Raw genomic sequence first — 6,580 nt, 5'->3', positions numbered from 1 at the left:
TTTTGTAATTCACAGCATCATGGATCATTAGCGACGCTCATGCTAGAGAAGAGGAAAACAGAACGTGAAAAAATTTCCAGCTCTGATGTTCTATGATGCTAGCAGTGAGAATCAGACTCAATTCATAACAGAGCATTTAGTGGGGTCGTCCCGCCCTCCCTAAATGTAATCTCATCACAGCGGGGTGGAGGAGGTGGTAAGGAAGAGGTGTGAAATCTGTGTCTTTTAAGTGAATGCTCCTTACCTCCGGGATTCTTACCACTGTTCTTTGAAGGATGTATTATTCCTGATGCGCAGGTGGGGAAACTGATAACAAGCAAACACCAGACAAACTTAGGACTTGCCCAAGGCCGCTCTGCTAGTAAGGGGCTGAGTCTATCCCCACTCCCTTTCTCTGTCTACTGCAAGACTGGTCCTGAGCATCATATGATTGAAAGATAATTCTGAGCAAATTGTTGCTGTTCTAGAAGCAGGAATCCTAGTTGCTCAGTGTGCCATTCCCCAGTTTTTATTTATTTATTTATTTTTTTAGCGTTCAAAGAGCCTGGATAGCTCTAAACTTTGGAATGCCTCAATGAGGTGTGTAGTTATACCTAACAGGGCTTGGGTGCATCTTCCCTGGGCCAGCTTTACCCATAGCTGAGCAGTGGCTGACCAGTCAATGCCGTTGAAAGAGTGTGGGAAAGTCTTCTGTTGCTCTCTGTCCCTTCCCTGCTACGGTGGCTGATGTGTCCGGATTTATCTGGGATATTCCTGGTTGTAGGTCCAGCGAACACCTCTGTTCTGAACAAACAGGGATGCTTTGGTCACTGCACAGTTTCCTAGTCTTTGAATTTTGGTAATTGGGAGGACGAGCCTTTGACTTCATACAAATAAATAAAATCCTATTTCTGCCTGTTGAGATGTTATCTCACCCAATGGGAGGTTATTTTTGAGATCATCTTCAGCAAAATAGATCTGGGGAGTGTGCAAAAATCACTCTGGAGATTTGGGTCAGGAGAACTCTCAAATGAGCCACAAACCTGGATACAGCCAGAGGCCTCATGATTATTGGCTGGGAAATGCCATAGATACATAAAAGCAAATAATAATGATTTCAGACAAGCTCCAGATGGACGCCCCAAATTGCGGAGTTGATATGCAAACGTCTTCTTACCTGGGTAATTCTGCTGGTTAAGAATTAGGCGAATAGCCACAGAGAGTTGTTTATCTTACCAGGAACTAATGGTTAATGGTTCTCCTCAGCCAGGAGTAAGGGAAAGTCAGGGAGTTAAAATTTTAAAGTGCAAACTCTAACTTAAGTAGGCACACACAGAATGATTGGCCATGGCCTTGTTATAATAGAAAGAAGGAACAGCATTTCCCAGAATTGGTGTAATGGAAAGGGGAACCTTCTAGAGAGAAGAAAAGAGAATTGGCATTTCTTAAATACCACGCCAGGCATTTCATACGTACTGTTTTTTTAAGTTGCCCTCCTTTTATATCACTGTTCCTGCTCCTCTCTTGTGTCTTTGGTACTGATGGGGAAATTGAGGCTCAGGTCCAAGGAGAGGTTAAGGGCATGGCCAGGTTTATCTTTTTTTTTTTTTTAAAGATTTTATTTATTTGACAGAGAGATATCATAAGCAGGCAGAGAGGCAAGCAGAGAGAGAGAGAAAGAGGGAGTTGGAAGCAGGCTCCCTGCCTAGTAGAGAGCCCGATGCGGGACTCAATCTCAGGACCCTGAGATCATAACCTGAGCTAAAGGCAGAGGCTTTAACCCACTGAGCCACCCAGGCAGCCCGGCCAGGTTTATCTTGCTGTCCAAATCCATACTTCATTCCCTGTACTAACTGGAGGCTGGGACACACAGAGAATGGGCTTCATTAGTTTGCCTGAGCCTTGCCCTGGGTTTAAAGGAATTGGCTGTTCATTTGTGTGACCAGGGAAGCCTTCCAAGGGACAATTCGTTCATACAATTTTGTCTATCAGGAGGCAACATGAGCCCAGATATGGATACCAAAAGCCAAGTGTGTTCAGATAGCCTCTGGTGCTACTAGAAGGTCAGGAACCAGTGCTTAGAGATAGCCAAGCAAAGCTCCCTGGGGGGCCCATAGCTGGGGGTCCCAAATGTGATGGAGCATCGGAAAAGGTGGGGGGGAGGTTCCAGCCAACAACATCCTATTCTCGCTCTCTGGAGATTCTGATTCAGTGGGTCTGAGGCAGAACAGAGGGTGAGAGGTTAACAAGCTGCTTTAGCCACAGCCCAATTTGGGACCCACTGATTTACAAGACAAAACATAAAACCAAGAAAATGAAGCTTGCGTCCTATTTCTTGCTCAGTGACAGGATAACTTCTGAAAGACAAATTTTTTAAAAGATTTTATTTATTTATTTACTTATTTGAGAAAGAAAGAAAGAGAGAGACCATGAGCAGGGGGAAGAGGGAGAAGCAGGCTCCCTGCTGAGCCAGGAGCCTGATGTGGGGCTCCATCCCAGGACTCAGGGATCATGACCTGAGTTGAAAGCAGTTGCTTCACTGACTAAGCCCCCCAGGCGCCCCCTGAAAGACAATGTTAAGTCTTAAGTGTCTTTTGTGATGCTGAGAATGGATAAATGGCCCCACAGGTGGCCAAGATATGGCACAGCACTCATTTGGTGTCTTTGTGCCTCAGTTTCTCCAGCTACACGAGGAAATGGTATCTGAAAGTGCTCTTCTGAAATCTTGCGAAGTTAAACACATAGACTATTAGAAGCTCTTGGGAGGAGAGAGATTCCAGCTGTATTTTTAAAACAGCACTTCATTGCAGCAGTTAAATGAAGTGCCACGTTTTCTTCTTGATCATCTTGAAAAGAAGGTATAGTTCTTGAGTCACGAAACCCATAAAAAGGTCTTTAATTATTCATGTGAAAATTACTTTGAACCATGTGCATCATTCCCCTGTGCTCTCAGGGGAAAGCAGCCAGCAAGACTCCTCGCCCACCCCATGGGAGTGTTAATGTAGCCCCGAGTCTGTCCTCATGGTTACAGGGACCAATTATCAATCAGTTCTGGTGAGTTCTGATTCTTTTTCAGGAGTTGATACAGGAAGCCTTAACAGGGTCCCTGGTGTGGAAATGGACATTGTCTGAAGTTCCTCTGGAACTCAGAAAATTACAATGTATGTAAACGGTGGTCCCTTTCCCTCCTCTCCCCCATACCCATAAAATACCATTTATCCTAAGAGATGCCCGAAGTCCTGAACAAAGAAGGTGATAGAAATTAGTGATGCAGTTTAGCAATGAGTCTTTGTGGAAACGCATCCAGCAAAGAAAAATTATTTCCCTGGTGGGTGAGACCTGGGGTCTGGAAAAAAAGAGAACAGTCTCCCTTATCGGCTGGCTAGGGGAGTGGGGCGGGGGGCATCAACTTTATGTAAAAGTCAGTGGCTGTTGTGACCTGGCCGGGGAAGGCTGGGGCTGGGTGTTAAGGGTCAAGGATAGGATTGTTGGTGCTTCGTTTTGGGGTTGGAGACTTTTGGGGAAAGTCTGAGGAAATGGTGCTTCAGGAAATGGGAGGACACAGTGAGTTGAATGGTGGGCAAAGATAGGTCTATTGAAACTGCGAAAGGAAAGTTACTTGAAAAAAGTCTTTGCAGATATATTTGTGCTAAAGATCTCAAGGCAAGATCATCCTGGATTCAAGCAGGCTCTAAATCTGATGTCAAATGTTCTTAGAAGGAAGGGAGGAGAGGAGACCCAGAGAAGACTGCGTGATAATGGAAACAGAGATTGGATTCTGCACCAGAAGCTGGAAGGAGCGAGGAAGGGTTCTCTCCTAGAGCTTTTGGAGGGAGCATCGTAATATCAACACTTTGATTTTGGACTTCTGGCCTCCAGAACTGTGATTTTTATTTTCTTCTTTTTGCTTGTAAATATTAATTATATTTTCTTTGACCATTACGGTTTAGACTCTGGTCATCTCTCACCTGGACTATTGCTACGGTCTCTTATGTATAATTTTTAAAATAAAAATATTTGAGGTAAAACCTAAACCTAGACCTACAAACGGATGTTCTTAAACATTAGTCCTTTGTCTTCAGTTACCACTCCCTACAGAAATGCGCTCTCTTCCCTCCTTCTGTCCTTGAAATTATTTCCCGCAGGCATCCAGACTTAAAAACTTACCGTCTGAATAAGCATCCTTTATAATGTTAGCATACTTAAATGCTCCAAATTGTAGAACAGTAAATAGTCTCAGAAAAGCAAAAAGCAAACAAAAAAACCCCCAAATAAAAAAATATATATACAAAAGTGTTCTTTTATTATTTCTTGCCAAGATCATGGTGATTTCTGTACCAACCAATAATCCAAAGAACCTGTTTTCAGGCCTCCTCTTTCTTGACCTGTAGGTATTCTGGTATCATTGACCTTGTTTTTCCTGAGATGCTCTTTACTGGGGTCTTGGAAGAGCGCTCTGCCCTTCTGTATTCTCTTCCTGCCTTCTGACTATACTGTTTTATGTACATATTCTACTCCCCAGCCTCATTCTCTCCTTAAACCCTTTATTCTCTCTACTTATACCTATGGCTTTAATTTGACATCATGCATATGACTCTGATTTCCACCTCCAATATTCACCTCTCCTTTGACCTGCTTGCCCAACTTCTTCCAGCATATTCTCTCTTGAATTTCTTAAAGGTGACTGAGCACAACATGCCCCAACCCAAACTCATCATCCCTCACAATCCTCTCCCCCCACAACCTGGTCCTTTCCCAATATTTGCCATCTTGATGAATGGTTCTACCAGTTACACAAGCTAGAAATGTAGATACCATCTTTCGTAACTAACTCTCTTCCTTCCTAGTTTCCATTTGTCACCAGGTCCAGTGATGTTTGCCTTCTAAATACCTCTCAAATCTGACCATTATGGTTTAGACTCCTGTCATCTCTCACCTGGACTATTGCTATGGTCTCAACTGATCTTCTACATCAATCTTGTCCCCAGGTCCCATTCTCTGTACTATAGTCAGAGATACTGTCTCAAAAATCAAACCTGTTAATGCCATTCCCCTGCTTTTCAGGACCTCCCACCAACCCTAACTGCTTGAATGATAGAGAACAAAGAAACAAACAAGCAGGAACAACTCCTGAACATTGGCTGTAAGGTTCTGCAGAGACCTTGAGACACTGGCTTCAGAGCTCCCTAATTCCCAATTTTCTCTGTCCCAGTCACACTAACTTCTTTCAATCTCTCCTATTTGCTCATGGTCCTTTCTACCACAGGGCCTTTGCATCTATTTTCCCCATCCTCTTTGCCTAATTGACTTCTATTTATCCTTCGGATCTGAGGTAATACTTCCCTGGCCTTCTTGACAAAGCAGATCCCCTAATCTTCTCTCCTGTGTTGGATACTCCTCTCCTCCTTAGCACTGGCCCCATGAGAGTTTTCATCTTGGTTTAGAGGTTATTTGTTTTTGTTTTATTTTTATTTGTTTGTTAAATGGGACTTATACCTCATGATCTTCATGTCACTTCACCAAAACCCCCAAGTAGTTCCGATACCTAGGTGACTTTGGGAGGCCTTGCTCTTGCTGAACTGGAAAAAGGACTGCCCTTTCTACCATTTCTTTAGCTGGCTAGTTCTTGGAATACAGCTAGTGACTCAGTAAAGCCCTTTGAAGTCTTGGCATGCAAGTCTGGGAGCAGTAAGATTTAGAAACAGCATGCCAAATGGGCTGAAGATGGTTTTCCTGGGTCAAAAGTATCTCCTTTCCCTTGTTCCACAAATGGCAGAGTCCTTCCGGTTAGCAGACGACTCCCCCACGCCAAATCAGACTCTTCGGCAATTTCATGAGAATTACTGTAATCAAGAAAACAACTTCTAGGTGGCCCCCTAGAAGTGGGAAGATTTGAAATTTGATGGAAGATTTTTTTCTAATGTTATGTTTTTGAAAATCAATGTGTACCTATGATATAGTGCTGTCTTTTTCCCTTCAAGAAAAGCTATTTTTAAACTGACAATGTAATTTGGATTTGATGGAATCTCAGCGCCCTGTCCAACAAGGATGAGAAGATAGCAGGCCGGGCTTGGGGGTGGGGGGTGGAGGGTGTTGTCAGGCCTGCTGAGGGTCAGAGGGTGTCAGGAAGGTACTGATCTCCGGGAGCTGGACAGTGGGTGTAGTGGGACGTGAGCGGGGCTGTGCAAGGAAATTCTGGCACTCTTGTTATAAAGCAAATAAATCACAGCTTTGCACTTCATCTGTGTCATTCCTAATCTGACGTGACTTTACACTTTGATCAGAAGTTGATCCCTGCGTGTCCTTCCTCCTGCTCCAAAAGCTACACATTTTTGAATTTTCTGGCATGGAGTGGGCTAACAGGCCTTAGAAGCGATACCATAATTTTTCTCTTACCTTCAAAAAACAAAATAACCGGGAATTTCAACAGTTCATCTTCCAAACCACATCTTCCAAGCTTCTTCTCAGACTCAGAAAGGACGAAAATACTTGGACAGACTGCAGAACCCCTTTTTGGTGTCTGGGAATCATCGGCCCAACAGGGCAAGGTCTGCCATAGCATGAAAGCTGAAAGGTGTGCGCTCGTCTTATAGGTTTTATA

The sequence above is a fragment of the Lutra lutra genome, chromosome 6 (assembly GCF_902655055.1).
Source record: "Lutra lutra chromosome 6, mLutLut1.2, whole genome shotgun sequence".
NCBI lineage: Eukaryota > Metazoa > Chordata > Mammalia > Carnivora > Mustelidae > Lutra > Lutra lutra.
The sequence above is the reverse complement of the archived record's forward strand: the minus strand, read 5'-3'. Positions refer to the sequence as shown.